The sequence below is a fragment of the Neoarius graeffei genome, chromosome 7, assembly GCF_027579695.1.
Source record: "Neoarius graeffei isolate fNeoGra1 chromosome 7, fNeoGra1.pri, whole genome shotgun sequence".
Lineage (NCBI taxonomy): Eukaryota > Metazoa > Chordata > Actinopteri > Siluriformes > Ariidae > Neoarius > Neoarius graeffei.
The window spans coordinates 43,344,857-43,370,733 of record NC_083575.1 but is presented as its reverse complement, the minus strand read 5'-3'; the positions used below and the strand labels follow the sequence as shown (position 1 = coordinate 43,370,733).

Sequence of the window (25,877 nt, the reverse complement as noted above, 5' to 3'; positions counted from 1 at the left end):
TTGAATTCATGTTTTTATTCTTTGTTTAAAAATTATTTCAAGTTTGTACTTTAAAAATGAGGTATTGTCTTATGTACCATTTGAAGAATATTCCTTTTTTTGTATTAAGAGTTTGTTTGCATACGGGGTCTTAACCAGGGAATTATGGGAAGCGCTCCAACAGAGATGAAAACCAGTTACAGACTCATAACTTTTCAAAAAAAAGATGGACTCTGCATTCGGTTTATGGTGCCAACATTGTCATGGTGTTTTTGACTATTCACATTTATCAGAGACAGTGAAAGAGAAAAGAAATCTTCAAAAAAGGCATCAGTATAAAGCGTGGCCGTTTATTAAACCAATGCAGCTATACCTGTACAGGATAAGTGGCTACAGATAATGGATGGATGAGCTCATGCCACATCTTAATATGCACTCTGTTTCTCCCCATTGTATGCTAAATGTGCTATTTACAGAAGGAATGTCCCTCAGGGAATAGTACAGAGTGGTAGTGAGCTGGGTGAAGGTCTCTCATCATCTTCACTTGCAGTGGTTCCCTGAAGTTATAGTGTGGATTTATGAAGTGGCCAACCCCTCCCTCCCGTCTTACTATTCCCTTAACACTGCATGAACAGTAGAGTGAACAGCTGATTGGAGAAATCATTTATCTTGAAGTGAAACCCCATCCTGGTGTGAACAGGACCAGAGGAAGAACTCTAGTCAAAGAGATCCCTGGGAGCATACAGGTCCACTTCACTGTTAAAGCGCTCAATCTCCTTATTGGCCTCCTGCAGATATTCCTCTACAAACTGGTCCATTACTGAATACACACATATAAGGAAGCACAACGCACAGAGTGACAAATCAGTATATACGTGAAAACAAAGAAAGGCTCTACAGAGAGTAGTGTTTTCATTGAAGGATACAAGGATGGAAGTTCTGCTTGTCTCCAAAGAAACTGACAAACTGATGGCCGTTATAGAAGTAACCAGAAGGGAGTGGCTCCGTGTCTCTTCATCTATAAACAGATTAATATATACAGTACCAGTCAAATGTTTGGGTAGACCTTCTAATTCAGTGGTTTTTCTTTTTTATTATTAATTATAGAACACTTTGTGAGCTGACAAATCTAGACAATTCCGAATCTAAGTGAATGGACAGTGACCATTTTTGTATTATGAATCCGTAAACTTTGGATCTTATTTGGAATTTATTATTTTGCTTACAGATACATATCACCAGCAGAACACACCACCAGCAGGGTTCTAACTAGACCAAAATATCAGTGTAGTGGCACCAGTCATAACGGACAAGGGTCTGGCAGCAGACTTGGGTCCCTGAAAGCTCACAGGTTCTAAATGCTCAGAGATGCATTCTAAAGATATTTTTTGGGCTTTTTTCACCTTCATTGGATAGGACAGTGTAGAGACAGGAAATGAGCGGGAGAGAGAGATGGGGAGGGATCGGGAAATGACCTCGGGTCGGAATCGAACCCAGGTCCCCGGATTTATGGTATGGCGCCTTATCCACCTGAGCTCTGACGGTTTCAATGGGCTGTGTTGCGTCATAAAAAAAAATTGCCGGGGAACCGACATGTAATACGTGCATGGAGCGTAAGCGCCTCTTAACACGGATGGCACTTTACCATGAACACAGCATAAGGAAGGAGGTAAACCGGACTCGCATAATCAGTGACAATCTCCACACGGAACTACTCGGGCAGCTATGCACTGGGTGCTTACATGGATGGGGAGTGGAGTATGTCCAACTGTTGAATATTCGCATGACGAAGTGCCATCACCGCCACGTGGGGATAACAAGAGAAAATTAAACAAAAAACCACATTTTCAAGATTGACAAGTCTTTTTATTAGTGTAGCGGCAACTTTTACAGGCATGTCAGCAATACTGTGGACGTAGCGGTCAGAAAACATTGCGTATTGATCTAATACGCTGAAAAGACCTAGTCAGAACCCTGCACGAGGTCAGAAGCACTTAACAATATGACAGCTCATTACAAATACACCTAATATTTTACTCTCTAATGTTTTTATCTATTATTTTTTCCTGGTAGATTTATTCTAGATTTTTGGCCTTTTAACTGGTTGGCTTGGCAGAGCTGACACTGACAAGACAAGAAACAAGTAGTTTAGCTAACTGTACAGTTCCTTTTGTTCCCCGAAATCAGGAGGAGTATGGATAAAAGAGCTGAGAATAGTTTATATTCTTATATGTTGCTGGCATTTGATACTCAAATACAAAACCAAAACTGGCCAAAAGAGTACCTGTTTAGCACACTGTCTGAGCCAGTCCTTCAAGCTGTTCTGGGTGAGTCCTACCCCATGGATCACCAGGTAACTAGTTTGTGCGATTTGGGGTCTATGGGTTGAGACCTGATCAAGGGCCACAGTCACACTCTCACTGATGGAGTTACAGCTCACATCCCACAACCTGTCACGGTCTGTTTGCAACAATTTGCATGTTCTCACACACACACACACACACACACACACACACACACACACACACACACACACACACACACACACACACACACTTAAAATTACACACTTTGCAGAGATTAAAGTCAATGTGTGGCAAAAACACAATTAGCCAAAAGCAAACTAGAAAATATGGGGGGGGAAGCAGCCAAGTAATACAAACTATACTTTTATTAAACATACCATCAGTGAAAAGGTTGTAAGAAACAACCCAACAGACAACTGCTACTCATCTATTGCCAAAGCAGCAATAGAGAATTGTGCCCCTTTTCCACCAAAGCAGTTCCAGGGCTGGTTTGGGGCCAGTGCTTAGTTTGGAACCGGGTTTTCTGTTTCCACTGACAAAGAACTGGCTCTGGGGCCAGAAAAACCGGTTCCAGGCTAGCACCAACTCTCTGCTGGGCCAGAGGAAAGAACCGCTTATGTCAGTGGGGGGGTGGAGTTGTTAAGACCAACAACAATAACAAGACCGCGAAAGATCGCCATTTTTCAGCGACGAGAAGCAGCAGCTGTACAAACGCGAAGACATCCATTATTATTATTATTGTTGTTGCTGCTGCTTCTTCCGTGTTGTTTTTGCTTCGATATTCGCACCAAGGTTTATGCAAACGTTGCGATGTAACTGACGTATACAGCGACATAACTGACGTATACAGCGACGTAATGACGTGGCTTCCCTTAGCACCGCGAGCTATGGAAAAGCAAACTGGTTCTCAGCTGGCTTGCAAGTTGAACGAGTTGTGAACCAGCACCAGCACTGGCCCTGAACCAGCCCTGGAACTGATTTGGTGGAAAAGGGGTATTGGTAGAGTATCACGCAAAACCTTTCCATGCCTGCCACATGCATCTAGTTTGAATTGTGTCTATGAAAGCAAAGCAGTGAGGGTTTATGCAAAAGCCACTAATATTTATTTATTTATTTGATTAAATAAATAAATAAATAAATAAATAAATAAATAAAACCCACACACCCTAGTTGGACCTGTGGTGACTTATCCTCTAGCCCCATCCTTGTTTACACTAATACAACATTTTGGATCTAAAACTGCTCAAGATAAACAGGCCTTTCAATTACATGAAACCTGAAATGGATAACGTCATAGATGCCCAAATTAAAAAGGCGCCCAAATTAAGGTCACGCACCCAAAATATGCTACCAAAAGTAAAAAAATGAAATGTTGATTAAATAAACTTGGCTGCATAAAACCCAATGTCTTGACTTTCTTCTTTAAAAACACTGAAGTTAGCGAGAATTAGCATGCACTTCTCGTAATTGACGCGAAATTTGCACCATTCCCATGTTGTTCTGGGTTTGTCGAACTAGCCGTAAACCTTGCGCAGAGCACAAATTCTCCATCAACGGCGATCAGCATGGCATGATTTCGTAGAGAAGCGAGACTCGCATACCAATGACCAGAGCGGGATTTCCACATTCGGCAAATCAGGTAAAAGACTGAATAAAAGAAAGCTATTTATAACACAACTGTGTGTATTTAAGATACAGCTTGCATCTTAAACAGGGTTTTTTCTAGAAAAATTTAGTATGAGGGCGCTCACCATGGCGAGGGAGCGGGGGGGGGGGATGGTGCCGGTTGTCCCCCCCGCCGTGCAAAGCCTTTGAAAAATGCTCCAATGGGACATTCTGAGGCTATCTGAGAGGGAAATTGTAACAAATTGTCTGTCAACATTGAAAAAGAAAGAAGGCCAAAAAAAAAAAAATAGTGTGTTTCCGGTAACATGAAATACTAAAATAAGGTCGGTAGGTAGGAAAGTTTTTTTTTTTTTCTTAGTTTTTTTTTATTTTGTTTGAAAAAATTAACACAAGTAAACATCTTACAAAATAGTATTTTGGCACAGAATCCTTTATACCACACATCATAATAAAATAAGTGTTTTAAATCTTTAAACGAACAAAAAATATATCGCGAGAGTTCGAGTTATGATCTACGGAAGCGATATTTCATGATATTTTCATGTAATAACGTGAAAACACCTTATCAAGAAATAACATGAAAATAATGTCCTAGGCTAGGCTACTTCCATTAAAAGCAGACGGCCTAGCCTACTGTAGAACTTGGGTCGAGCAAAAACATGGCTGAATCCTGAATGACTCCCATTTGTATAAATAGGGGACTACATAGGCGGCAAAATGTAGTGTTTTTCCCTGCCATGGAAGTGCACTTGTATACTGAAAAGGAAGCAATTTGCATTACAGCCTTGAATGAGGATTCAAAATGGCGGCTCGGCTCAGTTTATGCAGGAGGGCTGATAGAAGTGGCGAAACATTTTACTTTTTATCGTTTCTTTCACAACTTGAATGCGTTGAAACAAAAAATTATGACAAACTAACGCCGCTTACACTAAAATATCGAGGGAAATTTGTAATAAAAACTTTACGGTCGGCAATTTCGACACGGAAATTCTCGATCGGTCGGGTTACCGGAAACACACTATTTTTTTTTATTTGGCCTAATCTTCTTCTGCCCCGGACAGTCTTTGGCTTTCTTCCGCTTCGTGCCGCGGGATGACATCTTTAAATGCCCAAGTGTCAACAAAAACAACTCGCAAACTACTTCTGTCAAAAGCTCCCGCGCCGGTGGGTGAAAGTTCATTCAGTCTCGAGAAATCTCGCGCTACAAGTCAGCTGACCTTGTATGTAACCCATGTCAAATCTCGCGAGAGCAGCCGCGACAAGTAAACAACTAAACAACATGGCGCCTCAGTCTGGAAAACGCCAATTCGGATTGTTTTTGCACCGTCTGGCGGTGTATCTACTATGATTGGAATATTTTTGGAGCAATTATAACGTATTTGATGATCAGACACATTGTCACGTAGTGTTGCTGGGATGTTTTCACGGAGTCGGTAAGGGGGCGCACGCCGAGAGTAAGAGGGCGCAGCGCCCCTGTTCCCCCGTTTAGATGAAAGCCTGTTAAATACACACAGTTGTGTAAGTGTGGGTTGAATCAGTGACTTGGAGCATGGTCCTTTTGTTGATGATTAACAGTGGTGGTGGCAGAGGGGGGACGCTGTGCGCCTTTGTTTTCCCTTATTAAATCCTGCTGCATTCACGAGGCATACAAACAGTTTTGGGCCCAAAAACTTGATGCTGCTCTAGATCTACATGAATTCACTTGCTGCCCTGACCACTCACTGAAAATCAGTATGAAGAGGTGTTTCAGACAAATATCCATTGCAAACTTTTTGGGCTCGACAAAGGCACCCAAGTTGCTTGATGATAACGAGGTAAGTTTTATATATATGTATGTATGTATGTATGTATGTATGTATGTATGTATTTTAACATCCCAAGTCAAATTTCGCAAACCAAGAAACGACTGTTTACTCGCACTCTTGCTTTATACTATGTAGCTGAGCAGGTATATAAATCTATTAGCTCTTTAATTCAACAAGGACATTGAGGACAAAATTTCTCATGGTTTTGTGTGTGTGTGTGTGTGGGGGGGGCAGATTCATGAAAAAAACTAAGGGAATGTAGTTTTTCCAATTTACCAATACAGCCCAATGTGCCACTCATACATGCTTCAATACACCAATATGACAGTTTTGATTTGAAAAGTATACAACAAACAGAAAAAAAAAAAAAGATTCATTCGCACCCGATCTGGGGCCACGACCGGTCATTACCAGTCATTTCCCAGGAGCTGACAGCTGTCCTTAAAGGATCGGCTTTTAGGTATTATTACATGTTTATTCAAATTTTCCAAGGCTATTTGACCTAAATCATTGAAATATTTGACTAGCACTGTGTGAAGTTGTGTCATGATACGTGTTGACAGCAACCCATGGTGAGAGGGTGTTATCCTCTCAACGATACTAAGCAGACGTACAGTGCTCAGCATAAATAAGTACACCCCCTTTGAAAAGTAACATTTTAAACAATCTCAATGAACACAATTTCCAAAATGTTGAAAAGACAAAGTTTAATATAACATCTGTTTAACTTATAACGTGAAAGTAAGGTTAATAATATAAACTTAGATTACACATTTTTTAGTTTTACTCAAATTAGGGTGGTGCAAAAATGAGTACACCCCACCACAAAAACTACTACATCTAGTACTTTGTATGGCCGCCATGATTTTTAATGACAGCACCAAGTCTTCTAGGCATGGAATGAACAAGTTGGCGACATTTTGCAACATCAATCTTTTTCCATTCTTCAACAATGACCTCTTTTAGTGACTGGATGCTGGATGGAGAGTGATGCTCAACTTGTCTCTTCAGAATTCCCCAAAGAAAATAATTTCTTTACACCACAAAGGTGAAGGCTACAAGAAGATCAGCAAAGCTTTACTTATCAGTCAGAATACTGTAGCAAAAGTGGTACAAAAATTTAAGAAAGATGGAACTGCAACCATATCACAGAGATGTCCAGGTCGTCCACGGAAATTAACACCTCGACAGGAGTGTCTTCTGATGAGAAGGGTTGAAGAAAATCAACATGCAAGTTCACTGCATTTATTTAAAGTAGAAAGCCAAACTGGGGTGACTATTTCCTGTGACACAATACGGCGTACACTGCAGAGAAATGGCATGCATGGATGCCGTCCACGAAAGAAGCCTCTCCTAAAGCCCAGCCACAAAAAAGCCCACCTAGAGTTTGCCAAGGCCCATGCTGACAAAGATGAAGACTACTGGGACTCTATACTTTGGAGTGATGAGACCAAGATAAATGTTTTTGGAACTGATGGCTTCAAAACTGTATGGCGTCGCAAAGGTGAGGAATACAAAGAAAAATGCATGGTGTCTACAGTGAAACATGGTGGTGGCAGTGTCCTTATGTGGGGCTGCATGAGTGCTGCTGGTGTCGGGGAGCTGCATTTCATTGATGGCATCATGAATTCACAAATATATTGCTCTATACTGAAAGAAAAGATGCTACCATCACTCCATGCCCTTGGTCGTCGTGCACTTTTCCAACATGACTAAACACACATCTAAGGCCACTGTTGGATTTCTGAAGAAGAACAGGGTGAAAGTGATTCAATAGCCAAGTATGTCTCCTGATCTGAACCCAATCGAACACCTATGGGGAATTCTGAAGAGACAAGTTGAGCATCACTCTCCATCCAGCATCCAGTCACTAAAAGAGGTCATTGTTGAAGAATGGAAAAAGATTGATGTTGCAAAATGTCACCAACTTCTTCATTCCATGCCTAGAAGACTTGGTGCTGTCATTAAAAATCATGGCGGCCATACAAAGTACTAGATGTAGTAGTTTTTGTTGTGGGGTGTACTCATTTTTGCACCACCCTAATTTGAGTAAAACTGAAAAATGTGTAATCTAAGTTATATTGTTAACCTTACTTTCACGTTATAAGTTAAACAGATGTTATATTAAACTTTGTCTTTTCAACATTTTGGAAATTGTTTGTGTTCATTGAGATCTCATCTCATCTCATTATCTCTAGCCGCTTTATCCTGTTCTACAGGGTCGCAGGCAAGCTGGAGCCTATCCCAGCTGACTACGGGCAAAAGGCGGGGTACACCCTGGACAAGTCACCAGGTCATCACAGGGCTGATACAGACAACCATTCACACTCACATTCACACCTACGGTCAATTTAGAGTCACCAGTTAGCCTAACCTGCATGTCTTTGGACTATGGGGGAAACCAGAGCACACGGAAGAAACCCACGCGGACACGGGGAGAACATGCAAACTCCGCACAGAAAGGCCCTCACTGGCCACGGGGCTCGAACCTGGACCTTCTTGCTGTGAGGCGACAGCACTAACCACTACACCACCGTGCCACCCTGTTCATTGAGATATTGTTTAAAATGTTACTTTTCAAAGGGGGTGTACTCATTTATGCTGAGCACTGTAATTACATTATAGTATCATTGGTTCTGTTTCGTATAGAAAAAAAAAATACATGGACGAAATGTACTCTAATAGAGACATTAAACTTAGCTTTACTCCACCAAAATTTGCCTCTCAAAATGCGGGAAATAGCGTTTTAGAGGGTTAAAAATTCCAAAATTTCCTGGGTGGGGCATGCCCCCAGACCCCCCTCAATTTGGCATGCCTTTGCTGCGCCACACGTCACCCCCCCCTTCCAAAACTTCCTGCCACCACCTCTGCTGATAGTCTTAGACACTGACCTTTCAATTCAACTAAGATCTTTTACCTGACTACATACTGTGAATTGCACTGCCAATTCTTGTGATGTGACTGAAAACCTTTTGTGTCACAGGTCTGCTACAGGTTTGTCCCCTTGATGGCAACAGTGCAGAACTTGCTTTTTCATTCACAGGCTCTTTTCCTCCAGGCTCTCCTCAGGCCCCAACATATCTTTTAAATACCAAGTGTATTCTAATAATTTTTGTCATGTACATCAAGAAGGATTAATGCTGGAGACATTTTGCAATAAAGGTAAAAATAACATTCATAGATTTCTTTATTTATTCATAACTTTGTAGCTAAAAAAGCAGCAGCAGCAGGTTTAAACACAGAGCGCTGGGAAAACAGCACTTTGCACGTGCAAAAAAGCCCAAATTATCCTGTATCACGACGGAAAAAGCCCAAATTCAGAAATACAGGGTGTAGACTAAATTATATAATTGAAAGGCCTGATAAGTAGGATGGAAATCTGTTATGGTTGAAGAATTTTAGTCTATGAATTTGCATGCCTAATACAGCTTTGCAAAAACTACATCAAATGCCTAACACAACATGCTAATAATCACTCATCTCACTTCAACACAATATAAACTTATATTTCAAATATTTAAAAAAAAGTACTGGACACAGGCAAAAAGTTTAAATGAGGATCAAATAACTGAAAATAATGCATTTGAATTCAAATTAAATGTGTTCCATGTGTTTAGAAAACAATGTACTAAATTAAAAGCAACATTAAAGACCAGCAAAGAATAAAGTATTTAATACAAAGCACAGATGATTTATGGTGAAAACAGAGCACCGCAGAGGGCAGGACCTTATGACATCTTGCCAAGTGAATAAAAATACACTATGCTTCCCAGGGTGCTTTTTATGTTGTGAAAACAAGCTCCTAAATCAACTTTTACCAACCATTCAAAACTCTGCATTCTACTCACTCTCTCCATGCAACTACACCACAGAAAAGGTACAGGAATGGATAGACCCTTGCAAATAAACAGCGGAGAAAAGGAAGTAAAGGAGATGAGTGGAGCAGGCCACACTACTTTGAGGATTTGAGGCAAAAGTCCTACCGTCCAGAAGCAGCCCAGAGGGTCCCTGTCTATCACTTCCCAAAGGCAAGTCACACATTTATTTCAAACACACACATACACACTCAAAACAGAGAAAGCCACAGCAAGAGACATCCTGGGGTTGAATAAGGTGAAGAAATGTGCAACACTGGGCATTAGGAATATTAATTATAAGTTGAACAAGATATTTTAGTCAGTAAAGAAACTGTAAAACATTAACGACCTACCAGAGAAAAACACTTTCCCACTAATGTGATAGATGTTTCCTGTGAAAGGGCTGCTGCTGAGGGATGACTTTAATCCTGAGATACAGATGTGTGTGTGTGGGAAAGAGAGGGAGAGAGTTACACCACAGAGGCATGTCAGCGTTCATCGCTACACTTGTTATCTCAACACACCGATCGCGCCTTCAGATTACATCATTTTCATTGTCTGTTACCAAGCATGGATGAAAGACTTGCTTTTGTTCCTTCACAAACAAGCGTACACACAACACACACACACACCTTTGCAGTAATGCAGAAATAAGGATCTTTCGAGAGGACGGCTGAACTGTACACAGTGTTGAGACATTGATATAGATCCGCAACTAGACACTAACCTGCCCTCCCACCTACAGCACAACAAAATACAGGCATGTTTATATGCTCTCTGCATTCACATGGCAAACACACACACGCGTGCACACACGCTTGTCCCACTATCTTTGTGAGGACCTTCCACTGACAATTGTTGCTGCAGTTAATTAATGCTGTGCCTGCACCTCAACCTAAACTTAACCTCAGTAGTGAAAAGGAAACTTTTTGGCTCTTTTATTTATTTATTTTTTAAAAACACACAACAATTTCTTTGTGGGGACTATCCGAATGTCCCCACAAGGTTGAAATTGTCAGATTTTACTATCCTTGTGGGGACATTTGGTCCTCAGTAGTGCATACTGTAAAAACGCGTGCGCGCGCACGCGCGCACACACACACACATATATATATATATATATATATATATATATATATATATATATATATATATATATATAAAAAGAGGAAAATTAAGTAGGACGTTCACCAGCCAGGGTAGAGCAGGTATCTGGCTCTGATCATCTGAGACTGATAGAAACTGCTGTCACTCAGAATCAGCCGCATATCCTCTGTTCTGTAATGCAAACAGTATAAATGTACAAAAGCACGCATTTCTAGAGCATCTTTAATATCTAATGCTACTTTCATTTCCAAGCTATAACACAAAGATTAATGCTTGTGCTTGCCAACCTGGTCACAGCTCCTCTCTCAGCCAGGATAAATGATGCATCGGGATTCGCTGAACGGATGAACTGCTGCATGTATTTCAACAGAGGGGGCTTCTGCTCAGCAGTCAAACCTGTAAACACCACATAATTCACTACTCACTACATCTGCATTAGACACACAAAATGAACAGATCTTATTGCATCAAACAAACAAGGACATGCATCAGGGTTCTCCACTTTTCAAAAATAAAAGGTGGTGGCAGGGGTTTGGGGGCCACTTGGCCCCCAACAGGGTCCGGGGCAGAGCCCTGGTGGGGAGCCTTGAAGCTGACGGACTTTGGACTTTTTTGACACTGAAACTGGCCAATAAATGGATAGGAAATGCTAAATCATTGTTCAAATCATTTTACAAAAAATTAACACATTCTTACTGTACATGTCATCTGATGGACAACGGCCAAAGATAGAACTTTTAATCCAAGAGGTTTTATTGGATCCGGTCAGCAGCAGAAATTTGACACAAAATACAACCTCGATTCCAAAAAAGTTGGGACAAATTGTAAATAAAAACAGAATGCAATAACTTACAAATCTCAACAACTGATATTGTATTCACAATAGAACATAGACAACATATCAAATGTCGAAAGTGAGACATTTTGAAATTTCATGCCAAATATTGGCTCATTTGAAATTTCATGACAGCAACACATCTCAAAAAAGTTGGGACAGGGGCAATAAGAGGCTGGAAAAGTTAAAGGTACAAAAAAGGAACAGCTGGAGGACCAAATTGCAACTCATTAGGTCAATTGGCAATAGGTCATTAACATGACTGGGTATAAAAAGAGCATCTTGGAGTGGCAGTGGCTCTCAGAAGAAAAGATGGGAAGAGGATCACCAATCCCCCTAATTCTGCACCGACAAATAGTGGAGCAATATCAGAAAGGAGTTCGACAGTGTAAAATTGCAAAGAGTTTGAACATATCATCATCTACAGTTCATATCATCATCAAAAAATTCAGAGAATCTGGAAGAATCTCTGTGCCTAAGGGTCAAGGCCGGAAAACCATACTGGGTGCCCGTGATCTTCCGGCCCTTAGACGGCACTGCATCACATACAGGCATGCTTCTGTATTGGAAATCACAAAATGGGCTCAGGAATATTTCCAGAGAACATTATCTGTGAACACAATTCACCGTGCCATCCGCCGTTGCCAGCTAAAACTCTATAGTTCAAAGAAGAAGCCATATCTAAACATGATCCAGAAGTGCAGACGTCGTCTCTGGGCCAAGGCTCATTTAAAATGGACTGTGGCAAAGTGGAAAATTGTTCTGTGGTCAGATGAATCAAAATTTGAAGTTCTTTATGGAAATCAGGGACGCCGTGTCATTCGGACTAAAGAGAAGAAGGACGACCCAAGTTGTTATCAGCGCTCAGTTCAGAAGCCTGCATCTCTGATGGTATGGGGTTGCATTAGTGCGTGTGGCATGGGCAGCTTACACATCTGGAAAGACATCATCAATGTTGAACGGTACATATATCCAGGTTCTAGAGCAACATATGCTCCCATCCAGACGACGTCTCTTTCAGGGAAGACCTTGCATTTTCCAACATGACAATGCCAAACCACGTTCTGCATCAATTACAGCATTATGGCTGCGTAGAAGAAGGGTCCGGGTACTGAACTGGCCAGACTGCAGTCCAGATCTTTCACCCATAGAAAACATTTGGCGCATCATAAAATGGAAGATACGACAAAAAAGACCTAAGATAGTTGAGCAACTAGAATCCTACATTAGACAAGAATCCATGCATGAGCTGGTGTGCATGCCCGAGACTGGCACTACAAAGCCACCCCGGCCTCCATAGTTCGGGTCCTTTGACCCAGGAACCTGGAAGTCCTGTAGTAAATAAACACTGAAGCAATGGGAAAATGCAGCTCTCGCCTATACAATCCAGATATGTAAATCAAAAGACCTGAACTTAACTAAATGTGTGCGTGTGCGCGCTGTTATAAGACGACTGTAACTGTGTATGGTCAGAAAAGACGATAGATAAGCGTAACTGTTGTACAATAACACTACAAACACCCACAAAGTTATTTAGCTGCTGGCTAGCTGCAGCTTGTAGCTTCCAGTGTTACTATGTGTCAGTATAATGCAGGGGTCGGCAACCCTAGGCACGCGTGCCACAACTGGCACGCCGAGGAATTTCCAGTGGCACACTGACGATGATACACAAACCTAATTATTCAACATATTAAAAATGTTCAAACGTCATCTTGAACCGTCATTGGCTGTTGCATGGCGAGCCTGCTCTTTTAGCATGACTACACAACAATATAGCGCCCCCCTCCCACTGTTGCCAGATACTGCTGACGTTTTCCAGCCCAAAATATGTTCAAAACCCGCTAAAATGCACTTAAAACCGCCCAATCTGGCAACACTGCCCCCTCCCCATATTTCTCATGAGATGGGCCCACTTGATGCAGCAGTTGCGCTAAGATGGCAAAGAAGCCGACAGTTCGGGCTTTCCTCGCCTCATGGACCAAAGAATATGGGTTCGTTTCTCAGAGGGACCGTGCTGTGTGCACGTTGTGTTTTGAAAGTGTTGTGTGTCGAGCATCCAGTGTTAAACGTCATTTCGAGGCAAAGCACGAAAAGACTTTCAAAGATCAGGCAGATAGGGATGAATCAATCTCATGCGCAGTGTGCAGATATGGGAAGCAAACCCACACTTTAACAGTCTTTGCCTCAGCTAAAAACAATGCCACTGAAGCTCGCTATATAATTTCTCACTGCATAGCTAAACATGGAAAGCCATTCACAGACGGTGAATACATTAAGAAGGCCTTTCTCTCCGGCTCGGATAGTCTTTTTGAGGGGCTACCAAATAGAGAGACAATAAAATCAAGAATAAAAGACAAGCCCGTACCAGCCAGGACTGTTGAGCAACGAATTGGTGAAATGGCAGAAAACGTAAGGGTGCAGCAAACAACTGGCATAAAAGATGCAGCGGTATTTAGCATTGCGCTTGACGAAAGCGTAGATGTGAATGATGTGGCACGTTTGGCAGTGATGGCAAGATATTGTGATGTGACTGTGAGAGAGGAGCTCTGCTGTTTAAAGCCAATGAATCCTGCTGGGCATCTTTACCCGAAAAGTTCAACTGTCTTTGCAATATCGCACTGGCTTTATTGTCAATGTTCGGATCAACATATCTGTGTGAACAGATATTTTTGCACATGAAGAATGTACTTTGCCCCTCCCGAAGTCGTCTGACGACGGGCCATTCGGAAGCATGCGTCCAACTCAAAGTGATCAATTACCATCCCCACATCTTGGAGCTAAGTAAGGGGAAGCAGGGCCAGGGATCACATTGAGTGCGTTTACATGCACATAGCTCGACTGAAATCGAAGTTCTAAATGGCATGGGAACACCTTAGCTAGGCTGAAATTGAACCGAACTTGATTTCTCGTAATCGAGCTACACGACCTAGATTATGCGATTTTTGCCGAGCTACTTAGTGCATGTATACCCTATCGAGCTACGTAGTCGAGCTACTTACTTCAGCACTGCCCCTTCCGGAAGTGACGAGACCACAAGTGGGAAACACAACAGCCTCGGTCGGCATGACACTTCACCTTAGCCGCCACTTTATTAGGAACAGTTCGTACATACAAACTACAAACACTCTTCTTGTGAATATGGAACTGATAACTTTGTTTATACTCTCGAATAGCTCTTCTTCATGATGACAACCGGAAGTGTACCAACACGATGGGGCGTGTAGCGCCACCTGTGGCTCGGGTGCACAACGTACCTCACACAATAGCTCGATTTCCTTGTGTGCATGTAGGATTGGATTTCTCTGGCACCCCTGCTGGGACCCTTTGCTCGATTACCGACAGTAGCTCGATTTGGATGTGCATGTAAACGCAGTGATTGACTGATAGGCAAAACATTTATTTTGTAACAAGGCTCCTTCAAATTTGGAGTTTATTGTTAAGCCACTTTATGTAGGCTACTTGTCAATGTTCTCTGACACTCATAATTTAATTTTTTTTCTGTAGTTTTATTATTCAACAGTTCCATTTCCATTAGGCTGCTACGTCTTTATTGTGAATAACTTGGGCCTGTTACCTACTGAAAGATTTTGGATGTGATTTTGTGAATTTGTATAAGCTGCTTGCAATGTTGTTATCCAATGTGTGTGGGGGGGTGTTCTTAAACCTTGTGTGTGAGGTTAATGGCATAAAACAAGTGCAATGGTGTTTTACATTTGCTCAATGCATTAAATATCCATATCCGTCTAAAATGTGTGGCGTCTAATTACACACAGTTAATAACACCTATTTGAATGACACACTAACTAACAAGAAAATTTCTAATTGGCACTACATGGCAAAAAGGTTGCCGACCCCTGGTACAGTGTAATGTGGTGCGGTGTAGTGTAACGCAGGGATAGACCTCAATCTGCAGAGCTCTGTGTCACAATCTGTACGCAGCCGGCCGGATGCTTTTCTAGTGCAATCGTGTGGCTACTTCAGGTAGCCCCATATGCATTCGTTTAATGGTCTTCTGTGTGTTAAATAGTTACAAAAATATAATAAAGTGAATACGATTTATTTGGTGTATACTGATGAAGTTATTTTTTTTATTTTTGGCCACAGGAAGGGTGGTGGGCCAGAATTATAATGTGGTGGTGCGCCACTTTAAAAGTGCCCGTGGAGAACACATATACACACACACACACACAGTTGCTTAGATTTTATATATATATATATATATATATATATATATATATATACATATATACACACACAGTATATTTTATTTATATATATATATATATATATATATATATATATATATATATATATATGTGTGGGCGGCACGGTGGTGTAGTGGTTAGCGCTGTCGCCTCACAGCAAGAAGGTCCGGGTTCGAGCCCCGTGGCCGGCGAGGGCCTTTCTGTGTGGAGTTTGCATGTTCTCCCCGTGGGTTTCCTCCGGGTGCTCCGGTTTCCCCCACAGTCCAAAGACATGCAGGTTAGGTTAACTGGTGACTCTAAATTGACCGTAGGTGTGAATGTGAGTGTGAATGGTTGTCTGTGTCTATGTGTCGGCCCTGTGATGACCTGGTGACTTGTCCAGGGTGTACCCCGCCTTTCGCCCGTAGTCAGCTGGGATAGGCTCCAGCTTGCCTGCGACCCTGTAGAAGGATAAAGCGGCTAGAGATAATGAGATGACATATATATATATATATATATATATATATATATATATATATATATTCCCATGGGTCTTACACCCTGACTGCATTGCTCCAGGAGTTTGGGGAAGAAAAGCCTGGGGAAATAAAGCAGGCTAAGTTGAGTTAAAATACACTTCAATACTGTATGAATTCTTTCAGGAGGTGACAGTGGTATATTACGCTTTAATAACATTATTTTTCTCTTGCGATACAGCACTGGGGGCGGGTAAAGGATGTTGTGGCAGCGGGGGCGTGGTCAAGCGCCGGTCTGTGACAGGAGGGCGGAGTCAGGGAAGGTGAGTGGCAGAATCACTACACCTGACGGCAATTAACCTGTGTTTGTGTGTCTTCCCAGTAACCGCGCCCTATTTAAGGAGGCAGAGGGAGAGCAGAGGAGAGCTTCCCGAGACAAGATGACAGTGTGTGTGTGTGTCTCGTATTCACGTCTTGAAATTGTCAAACTGAAAAGTACGGCAATAAAGCCTTCTGATACCTTGATCTCTGTCCTGCCGTCCTCTGTGCTCCACCCACACATAGGGAACATACCACAGTGGTGCCGAAACCCGGGACCGTGGAGCACCAACCCAGCAGCCCCATGGAATCCTCCCCGTTTGCCGACCTGGTCCACGCCCTCGCCACGGCTCAGCAAAGCCAGCACCAGGCGCTCGTCACACTCCGAAAGGAACAAGAGCGGCGCTTCGAAGCCCTGGTGCTGGCCCAGCAGGAAGATCGCGAGGCGTTCCGGCATCTCCTCGCGTCGGCGGGGTCCACCAGTGCTCCGGCAGCGGGCCCGTCCCCCCTCACTGTCACCAAGATGGGCCCATAGGACGACCCCGAGGCGTTCCTCACGTTGTTTGAACAGGTCGCTGAAGCGTCGGGGTGGCCGATGGAGCAGCGCGCAGCGCGCCTCCTCCCCCTGCTAACGGGAGAGGCGCAGCTGGCCGCGCTACAGCTCCCCGCCGACTGCCGGCTGGCCTACGCGGACCTCCGCCGGGCCATCCTCCAGCGCGTGGGGCGCACACCGGAACAACTGTGCCAGCACTTCTGCACACTGCGTTTGGAGGAAGTCGGCCGGTCGTTCGCGTTCGGCCAGCAGCTCCGGGACGCCTGCTGGCGGTGGTTGAGGGCCGACGATCGCGACGCCGAGGGAATCGTCAACCAGGTGGTACTGGAACAGTTCATCGCCCGCCTACCAGCAGGAACTGCGGAGTGGGTCCAGTGCCACCGCCCGGCGTCGCTGGATCAGGCAGTCGGGCTGGCGGAGGATCATTTGGCGGCTGTTCCGGCGGCAGGACAGCCGAAGACGTCAACCCTTCTCTCCTCTTCTCTCTCTCTCCTTCCTTCTGTGTCCCGTCCTTGCCCCATTCCCCCACCGCGGAGACGGGGGCTGGCTCCACCCCAGCCAGCCCGCCGCACCCGTGGTGCCCTCCCGTTTCTCCCTTCTGTGTCTGTCTCTCCCCCCCCGTCAGGTGAGTGAGCCCCAGATCACCGGTGCAGAGGGAAAGCCCGGGCCGGTTTGCTGGCGCTGTGGGGAGCCGGGCCACCTGCAACAACAATGCACGACAATGGAAGTGGGCGCGGTGGTATGGATCCCCGACGCGCCAGAGGCCGCCCTCGATCGGGCCGGAGCGTATCGCATACCAGTGAGTGTCCAAGGGGCTACATATCAGGCGTTGGTGGATTCTGGTTGCAATCAGACCTCGATCCGCCAAAGCCTGGTTCAAGACGAGGCATTGGGGGGAGCACAGGGGGTGAAGGTGTTGTGTGTGCATGGGGATGTTCACAGCTACCCTTTGGTGTCGGTCCACATATTTTTCAGAGGAGAAACATCTATAGTGAAGGCGGCGGTTAATCCTCGCCTTACCCACTCTTTAATTTTGGGGACTGATTGGCCGGGATTTCGGGGTTTAATGACGCGCCTAGTAAAGAGTGGGTCCTGCCATTTGACAGGGGGAGGTCCTGGTGTCGCTTTGGCGGGAGCAGCTGTCGCAGAGCCGTCTACGCCATCTCCGCGTCAGAGTGAGGAGCCGCTGGCTCCTCCTCTCTCTATTGGGGAATCCCTCGCGGATTTCCCATTAGAACAATCGCGAGACGAGACTCTGCGGCATGCGTTTGACCAAGTGAGAGTAATCGATGGTCAAACGCTCCAGCCGAACGCCACCCCGTCCTTCCCCTACTTCGCAGTTATGAAGGATAGATTATACCAAGTGACGCAGGACACTCAAATTAAAGAGCGAGTCACACAGCTGTTAATTCCGAAGAGCCGCCGGGAATTGGTATTCCAGGCGGCTCACTTTAATCCCATGGCTGGACACTTAGGGCAGGATAAAACACTACCCCGAATAATGGCCCGATTCTATTGGCCGGGGATTTGCGGCGATGTCCGTAGGTGGTGTGCGGCATGCCGCGAATGCCAGTTAGTAAATCCAGCGGCCATTCCAAAAGCGCCTTTGCGCCCTCTTCCGTTAATCGAGACCCCGTTCGAGAGAATTGGGATGGATCTCGTCGGGCCATTAGATCGGTCAGCACGAGGGTACCGCTTTATATTAGTTCTGGTGGACTATGCAACGCAATACCCAGAAGCAGTGCCTCTGCGCAATATCTCAGCACGCAGTATTGCGGAGGCACTCTTTCGCGTCATCTCCCGAGTTGGAATCCCAAAAGAGATTCTGACTGATCAAGGCACCTCGTTTATGTCACGTACACTGAACGAACTGCATGGGTTGTTGGGGATTAAGCCGATCCGCACCAGTGTGTATCACCCACAAACGGACGGTTTAGTAGAACGGTTCAACTGCACCCTCAAAAATATTATTAAAAAATTCGTGAGTGAGGACGCACGTAATTGGGATAAGTGGCTTGAACCCTTGCTGTTCTCAGTGCGAGAGGTCCCCCAAGCCTCCACGGGGTTCTCCCCGTTCGAATTATTATATGGGCGTAAGCTGCGTGGCATCCTAGATGTGCTGTGGGAAAATTGGGAGGAGGGACCTTCACAAAGCAAAAACGAAATTCAGTACGTTATGGATCTGCGCGCAAAACTCCACACGCTCACCCACCTAACTCAGGAGAATTTGCGGCAGGCCCAGGAACGGCAAGCCCGCCTGTACAACAAGGGTACGCGCCTTAGAGAGTTCACTCTGGGAGATAAGGTACTCGTACTGTTGCCCACGTCGAGCTCCAAACTGATCGCCAAGTGGCAAGGACCCTTTGAGGTCACACGGCGAGTCGGGGACGTCGACTATGAGGTGAGGCGAATGGACAGGGGTGGGGCGCTACAGATTTACCACCTCAATCTGCTTAAACTCAGGAACGAGGAGGTCCCCGTGGCGTTGGTGTCGGTAGTTCCGGAGAAGGCGGAGCTGGGGCCGGAGGTTCAAAAAGGGACACTGGCATCACGTACCTCTCCGGTCCCCTGTGGAGACCACCTCTCCCCGACCCAACTCACGGAGGTCGCCCAGTTGCAGACCGAGTTTTCGGATGTGTTCTCGCCCCTGCCTGGTCACACTAACCTCATAGAGCACCACATAGAGACGCCCCCGGGGGTGGTGGTGCGTAGCCGCCCTTACAGGCTACCCGAACACACAAAAAAAAGGTGGTTCGGGAAGAACTTCAGACCATGCTCGAAATGGGCATTGTCGAGGAGTCCCACAGTGACTGGAGCAGCCCGGTGGTCTTCGTACCCAAGGCCGACGGGTCGGTCCGGTTCTGTGTGGACTATAGAAAAGTCAACGCGGTGTCTAAATTCGACGCGTACCCAATGCCTCGTATTGACAAGCTGCTCGATCGACTAGGCATGGCTCACTTTTATTCGACACTGGATTTGACAAAGGGATATTGGCAGATCCCCTTGACTCCATTATCCCAGGAAAAAACAGCCTTTTCCACACTGTTCGGCTTGCACCAATTCGTCACACTTCCTTTTGGGCTGTTTGGAGCGCCTGCTACGTTTCAGCGGCTGATGGACAGGGTCCTCCGCCCCCACGCCACCTATGCGGCCGCATACCTTGATGATATAATCATTTATAGTAACAACTGGCAGCGGCACTTACAACACCTGAGGGCCGTCCTTAGGTCGCTGAGGCGAGCGGGTCTCACTGCCAACCCAAAGAAGTGTGCGATTGGGCGGGTGGAAGTACCGTATCTGGGCTTCCACTTGGGCAACGGGCAGGTGCGTCCCCAAATTAACAAGACAGCAGCAATTGCGGCCTGCCCGAGGCCCAAGACCAAAAAGGGGGTGAGACAGTTCCTGGGGCTGGCTGGCTACTATCGTAGGTTTATACCTAATTATTCGGACGTCACCAGCCCGCTGACTGATCTCACTAAAAAGGGGGCACCAGATCCGGTCCAGTGGACGGAGCAGTGCCAGCGGGCTTTCTCTGAGGTAAAGGCTGCACTGTGTGGGGGGCCACTATTACACTCCCCTGACTTTTCTCTCTCTTTTGTGTTGCAGACCAACGCGTCGGACAGAGGGCTGGGGGCGGTGTTGTCCCAGGAGGTGGAGGGGGAGGACCGCCCCATCCTGTACATTAGCAGGAAGCTGTCGGTGCGTGAGGGGCGCTACAGCACAATCGAAAAAGAATGTCTAGCGATCAAGTGGGCGGTCCTCGCCCTCCGTTACTACCTGCTGGGGCACCCTTTCACCCTCTGTTCGGACCACGCACCCCTCCAGTGGCTCCACCGCATGAAAGATGCCAACACGCGGATCACCCGTTGGTATCTGGCACTCCAACCCTTCAATTTCAAGGTGGTCCACAGGCCGGGGGCGCAGATGGTCGTGGCGGACTTCCTCTCCCATCGGGGGGGGGGGAGTTGGCTGCAGGCCGGACAGCTGCCCGGCCTGAATCGGGCGGTGGGGGTATGTGGCAGCGGGGGCATGGTCAAGCGCCGGTCTGTGACAGGAGGGCGGAGTCAGGGAAGGTGAGTGGCAGAATTACTACACCTGACGGCAATTAACCTGTTTGTGTGTCTTCCCAGTAACCGCGCCCTATTTAAGGAGGCAGAGGGAGAGCAGAGGAGAGCTTCCCGAGACAAGACGACAGTGTGTGTGTGTGTGTGTGTGTGTGTGTGTCTCGTATTCACGTCTTGAAATTGTCAAACTGAAAAGTACAGCAATAAAGCCTTCTGATACGTTGATCTCTGTCCTGCCGTCCTCTGTGCTCCACCCACACATAGGGAACATACCACAGATGTGCACTGTTTGTTCTGTCTTAACATTGTTGTTCTGTGCAGTGTGTGCTTGAGTGTGATGGCTGTACTTCTGCAGATAAATGTAATGACAAGAAACCTTTAGGAAGAAGGTACAAGACCTGTGTTCCATGAAGGATGTTAGAGGGTTGACACAGGCTGTGACAGCACCCACACACACTGCTCTGAACCAGTGGGTCTGGATGGCATATGACAGCTTGAACCATATCCCAGAGCATTTTTTAAGGATTTTCCACTAGGAGACCAACTGGTCTGAGCAATACAATCACAGGCCCCAGAGTCCATGCAGCTGCACCGCTGCGGCATATTCTGTGATGCAAAGTGGTTCACTAATCACCATACAGACAAACACACTACAGTGACTACACAGCTATCAAGATATCAAGAGCAATTACCAAGCACAAATGTTATGTCAAAGACACTCAAAGTTACACAGTAATGACATCGGATTCTGACATCAGCCATCTCAGTAACCAAATTTTAGTTTTGTTTCTCTTAACCAACATGATCTTGTGTGTATATCTTATAACATAGATTTTCCTTGTTAAATGTATAATTACATGGTACTTGGTTAATTAATTGCAACTGATTGAACCAAATGATAAGACATAACTTAGTTTAAAATTTGGTCTCCCAGTGAAGCTGGTTTGGCATTGACTAGGAGACCAAATCTGGCCACTAGGAGACCATTTGGTCTCCCAGTAACTATGTTAAAAAATGCTCTGCGCATATCCAACACATCTGTGTACCTGTAACACATAACATCTTAACAAAATGATGGGGTGCTTTTCATACATGCAGTATTTCTTTTTGACCCAAACTGTTGTGTTTACCTCCTTACAGTACATTAACATTGCAGTGGAGCAAAACACTTCTTGTGCAAGCAACTGGCTGCTTTGGGGGTGTGCCGCTAAAAAAGAAGCACGTTTAGCTGCCAGGAATAAAGTGCCTGCAGAGGTGTAGGCTAGATCTCTACCCCACTGAAACAAGCTCGCTATATTTAAGTGTTCGGAAAACTTCGTTTGTACTGAAACTTATTTAAATTCCAAATGTACTTATGTCTCACTGAAGGTGTACACGTTCTGAAACTATGCATTTTTTATCTGCACCATGCATTTAAACATGCAGTTACTTCCTGCTTGTTTTTAGGGTCTTTATGCGAGGCATACTGGGATATAAAAACTGACTTTCAGTCTTTGTGTTGCATGCTTGGCCACCACCTGGCAACGTTCGCTTTTCATTTGCATTTAATTGCAAGATTCTCAGGTTTTTTTCTGCTGTCTTCAACTGCTTCACACCGCTCTTATCACCACAATCCACTGCATAGGATTTTTCATTTCACAAAATGAGTGGGAGACAAGAAGAAAAATGCTTCATACTGCCGCATAGTGAATGCTGTTAGTGAGGACTGTTTGAGCAGGGCAACTGCATTTGAATCTGAACCAGAATAACTGAGTCTGAGACCACTTGCAAGAAGTATTTTTTGGCCACCCATAAGCAAAACCTAATGTGATTTGATTGCAGTAAGAACACAATTTAACCCTGATGTCAGATAATTGCAGAATGTGAAGCAATTGTTCTATGCATTTGGAGTTTAATGTGTGCTGGCTATACTGATAGGTAAGATGCAAAGTCCCAGAGGACAGACTTGGAGTCCTACAGATGTATGATGTATTCCGGATGTTTGGGCCAAAAACACAAAATCTGAAATGCTGGATACAGTTCACAAAAATGTTGATGCTTTTAAGTTATTTGTGTGGCAACCCAGGAAAACTTTTCATATGGTGAATTCAGCCAGAATTAATTGACAGCCAATGGGTCTTCTCAACCACAACATATTTTTTTACCTGACCTTGATCCCTGTCAGCTGTCCAATTATCGGCCAATATCAAACCTCCCCTTTATCTCCAAGATCCTTGAAAAAGCTGTGGCACAGCAGTTATGCTCATATTTACATAGGAATAACATCCATGAAATGTATCAGTCAGGATTTAGACCTAATCATAGCACAGAGACAGCTTTGGTTAAAGTAGTAAACGACCTACTGTTGGCGTCTGATCAGGGCTGTGTCTCACTGCTTGTGTTGCTTGACCTTAGTGCAGCATTTGATACCATTGATCATCCCATTCTTCTGGATAGACTAGAAAATGTTGTGGGAGTTAAGGGAACGGCCCTCTCCTGGCTCAGCTCTTATTTAACTGATCGCTATCAGTATGTTGATATAAATGGTGATATTTCTAGATGTACTGAGGTAAAGTTTGGTGTTCCACAAGGTTCTGTCTTGGGTCCACTGCTTTTTTCTTTATATATGTTACCTCTGGGTGATATTATTCATAAACATTGTATTAGTTTCCACTGTTATGCTGATGACACACAGTTGTATGTTTCTGCAAAACCTGATGAGAGACACCAGCTTAATAGAATTGAGGAGTGTGTAAAGGACATTAGACACTGGATGCTTATTAATTTCCTTCTGCTTAAGTCTGATGAGACTGAAGTACTTGTACTAGGACCACATGCAGCTAGAAGTAAGTTTTCTGATTACACAGTAACTCTGGATGGCCTTTCTGTTTCTTCACGTGCAGCAGTAAAAGACCTCAGAGTGATTATTGACCCCAGTCTTTCATTCGAAACTCACATTGATAACATTACCCGGATAGCTTTCTTTCATCTCAGAAATATTGCTAAGATAAGAAATTTAAAGTCACTACGTGACGCAGAAAAACTAGTTCATGCATTCGTTACCTCCAGGTTGGATTATTGTAATGCCTTACTGTCTGGATGTTCCAATAAGTGCATAAACAAGCTCCAGTTAGTTCAAAATGCAACAGCAAGAGTCCTTACTAGAACTAGAAAATATGACCACATCACCCCTGTCTTATCCACACTGCATTGGCTCCCAGTCAAATTTCGTATTGATTATAAAGTACTACTATTGACCTTTAAAGCACTGAATGGTCTCACACCACAGTACCTGAGTGAACTTCTGGCTTCGGGCTCCCTCATGCCTGTGTTACCTTCCGGCTCTCCCTTTTTAGTTATGCCTACTTAGATCAAAAGGTGCAGGCTATCTGCTGGTACCTCGTATAGTGAAGGCTACATCAGGGGGCAGAGCCTTTTCTTACAAAGCCCCACAATTATGGAACAGCCTTCCAAGTAGTGTTCGGGAATCAGGCACAGTCTCAGTGTTTAAGTCTAGGCTGAAAACATATCTGTTTAGTCAAGCCTTTTGTTAACGGTGTTTATGAGGTAAAGGAGTAGATCTGGAGGGTCCTCAAACATAGAGTGTTTTGGTAAACTGGGATGTATGGATGCTGTCAGTCCCCACTCACTTGCTCACTCAAGTTTGTTGACGGTGTAGTGACTGGCTGCTTTATGTCCCGGGGCTCCCTCATGCCTGTGTTACCTTCCGGCTCTCCCTTTTTAGTTATGCTGTCATAGTTAGTTGCCGGAGTCCCTGCTTGTACGCAGTGCAATATGTATACTGTCCTACTTATCCAGGTGACATTGGGCATACTTAACAACCTGTGTTTTCTCTCCCTCTCTCTCTTCCCCTCTCCCCAAATCTGTCCCTTTGAGTTACATGTTGGTCCTGGGATCGAAATGCTGACCTCTTCTGCTCTTCGGACCTGCTTGATCCATCCTGGTGCCCTGTGTCTGGTTGGAGTCTCATCGCATCGCTCCTGTGGAGGACGGCCCCATGAGGACAGTTGAAAGTCACACTTCGAGAAAGCTCTGGACTCTTACAGTAATGCTTTTATGGCTGACTACAGCTGGCTTGCTAACTTTAGGACTGCAGTTGTCATGAACAGTTTTGCACTCAAGTTTCCATCAATGAAGAGTTTATAACATCAACAAAACTGACTTCATTTTAAAACTGTTAATATGTTATAGTTATGCTGTCTGTTGTTGCCCAAATGAGGATGGGTTCCCTTTTGAGTCTGGTTCCTCTCGAGGTTTCTTCATGTCGTCTGAGGGAGTTTTTCCTTGCCACCGTCGCTACAGGCTTGCTCACTGGGGATAGATTAGGGATAAAATTAGCTCATGTTTTAAGTCGTTCAAATTCTGTAAAGCTGCATTGTGACAATGTTTATTGTTAAAAGTGCTATACAAATAAACTTGACTTGACTATTACCTCGCCTGGGATGGAGTCCATCAGGGGGCGAGGTATTGTTTCCGGTGGGATTTCTTTGTTTTTTGCTCACAACATTACGGGAAAAAGGCTGGACCAATCTTCATTAAACTTTCAGGATAGATGGGCATTGGTCTCCAGTAGAACCTCCAACATTTTGAGGGTCAGTCGGTCAAAGTCACCCAAAAAGTCAATAGGTTTTTTTCGCAATATCTTCCTTCTGGTTCTGATTCCATTTCTCTTTTTCACAAAACACACGCGATTCTGGTTCTGACTGTAATGCTCTCTTTCACAAACATACGATTCTGATTCAAAATCTAAATCTGGGGCACTCTCTT

The 25,877-nt window shown here is 44.7% G+C and overlaps 1 long non-coding RNA gene across 1 annotated transcript; it reads right to left on the bottom strand.

Moving 5' to 3' along the window:
• Positions 1-375: 375 nt before the first annotated feature.
• LOC132889332 (uncharacterized) lies at positions 376-10,851 on the bottom strand. The gene is made up of 5 exons (XR_009655054.1): positions 10,765-10,851; positions 9,927-10,001; positions 2,264-2,439; positions 906-997; positions 376-799 (listed from the first exon to the last, which is right to left on the bottom strand). It is a non-coding gene; the product is annotated as an uncharacterized LOC132889332 (long non-coding RNA).
• Between the last annotated feature and the right edge of the window lie 15,026 nt (positions 10,852-25,877).